Source organism: Elaeis guineensis, chromosome 12, assembly GCF_000442705.2.
Source record: "Elaeis guineensis isolate ETL-2024a chromosome 12, EG11, whole genome shotgun sequence".
Classification (NCBI taxonomy): Eukaryota; Viridiplantae; Streptophyta; class Magnoliopsida; order Arecales; family Arecaceae; genus Elaeis; species Elaeis guineensis.
In genome coordinates this window covers 69,802,758-69,805,139 of record NC_026004.2, presented here as the reverse complement: position 1 = coordinate 69,805,139, position 2,382 = coordinate 69,802,758, and the positions used below count along the sequence as shown (strand labels likewise).

At 38.6% G+C, this 2,382-nt stretch overlaps 1 non-coding gene across 1 annotated transcript; it reads left to right on the top strand.

Annotated features, from left to right (window-relative positions):
• The first annotated feature begins 743 nt into the window (after nt 1–743).
• LOC140852982 (small nucleolar RNA R71) lies at nt 744–850 on the top strand. The gene has a single exon (XR_012136059.1). It is a non-coding gene; the product is annotated as a small nucleolar RNA R71 (small nucleolar RNA).
• The last annotated feature ends 1,532 nt before the right edge of the window (nt 851–2,382 follow it).

The window sequence follows — 2,382 nt, the reverse complement described above, 5'->3', positions numbered from 1 at the left end:
TGGCTAGATAACCTACCATGTTCTCGTTCACTAATGGTCGAAGCCAACTGACTTACTTGCATTTCCAAACGGGCTATAGCTTGGGTGTTATTATTTATGAGTTGACCCATGGTTTGCATAAAGCTGGTATGTGTCTTCATCATGGCTTCTAGGCTTTTCTCTAAAGAGGTAATTTTCTTGTCATTATCATGGAAGCCTGGTGGGTTGTTCATCACTGGATTGGTCCTTAGATTTTGCTGATTGAAATTTGGATTGCCTACATTAGGATTCTGAGACCATGAGAAATTCGGGTGATTCCTCCAACCTGGGTTATATGTGGGTGCATAAGGATTGTTCAATGGTCCTTGATAGGTGGCATTCACCATTGCACACTCATTCGAGTAGGAACATTCTTCTAAGACATGGTCTGGTGCATTGCACCCTTTACACATGGGTGCAGATATTTGATTTACATTGGCTGGTCTCTGTATTCTAAGGCTTTCAATCAACGTGTTAAGGTTGCAATCTTGGCCTCTGATGCTAGGGTTGGTTGAATTTGATGCATTCCTCCTCTTGAAGGTGTAGCTTTATCAGGTTCCCTAGTTGTTTCTCACTGTAAATTTTTCTCGGCTAGGTCTTCTAAGAATTGTCAAGCTTCACTAGTTTCTTTATCCATAAATTGGCCTTGGCACATGGACTCTAGCATGGTTCTTGAGTTTGAATCTAACCCCTCATAGATGATCTGGCATAGTCTCCAAGTTTCTATTCCATGGTGTGGGCATTGGGTCAAAAAATTCTTGAAACGATCAAAGTACTTCCAAAATGATTCACCAGCTAGTTGGTAAAATTGATTTATTTCATTCTTAATCCTAGTTGTTTTATGATGGGGGAAATACTTTTTCAAAAATGTTCTCACAAAGTCCTCCCAGGTAGTGACAGAATGGTTTGGCAGACTATAAAGCCACTTCTTAGCATTATCCTTAAGGGCAAAGTTGATTAATCTAAGTTTGACCTCATCCTCTGTTAATTGCAGTTTCATGGTTGCACATACCTCCTCAAATTCTCTAATAAATATATAAGCATCCTCTAATCCTGTGAATTTTGGAAGCATATTTATGATTTGAGGTTTGAGTTCAAAATTGGTAGCTTTGGGTTGTGGCAACCTGATACAAGATGGTTGGATGGAGCCAACTGGATAACACAAATCCTTAAGGGTCATGGGTTGGATTGGTTCAGCCATTGGAACAACAGGAATTGACTCAATTCTAACTAGACGACCCGACACTCTTCTCCACACACGAGGTGTATGGTTCTCGATGTTTATACAATTTTTTTTATAAAAATTTTTATGTATAAGAAAAAGAAAGAAAAGAGAAAAAGTTCTAAAGAAAAGATCCTAATGAGTCCTAAATCTAAAGAAAAGTAACCAAATTAATTTAAATTTTAATAAATTTTTTTTTTATTTTTCAAACAAGTGAAACAATAAATTAAACTCAATCTATCCTAGGGTTAACCTAAATCTAGACAGCTCCTAACTGTTCCAAGATGACCCTTCAAGCCTTCCAAGTGGAGATTGATCAACTAGTTAGCCAGGTAAGTATAAGAGGTGGGAGGTTCACTTGTTGGGAAATGTGTCCCAAAAAGCCAATCGTCAAGCTGTTGATGGTTGAGCAACCAAGTATTGTAATTGATTTGTTAATAAATAAAATATATTTGGCATTTTCATCATAAGCTTTCATCTTCTAATGAACTCCGTTGTTATGATGAAGTCCTTAGGACTATTTAAGTTCGATAAAGAGAGGATTTATCGATTAGTCCTTAAAACTGTTCACGACCAAATGATAGGCTGTTAATAAGGACGACAGCTTCTATCGAGCATAGGTCGCTGTAGGCCATATGGGTTGGTTGTCCTCTTAACCAAAGAGTGTGGAGACACTGGTATGGCATACAGGTGAGATGTAAAGGTACATCATCATTGAACGTGACCAACTCCAGAGCATTCTGCTGTCGAGAATGTCTCTGATGGGATATAGGTATAAGTATCCCTTAGACTTGAGATCACCTCAGTGACTTGCAAGCAACTCACTATGCTTTGGTACTGGACTAACTGAATTTTTAATTCAGAAATGGAAGGCTTCTGGGCACAGTCAAGTACTTGCGAAGTCAGAGTGTGATCGAGATGGGATTGACCACTCCAAGAGTTGGAGAAGAATGAGTCGCTGTATTTCAATTTAGCAAAATCTTGGCCAGGGTAATCCATCAGATAGATTTGATATTTTGAAATACAATGTGGACAACCTGATCAGAGTTGACAGTTGAGCTCTGGGGTGTCCTATGATCATTTTGGTCAAGGGGATGAATTATATGAAAACTATATCCGCATGGGTTCTAAGGATGTTGTTC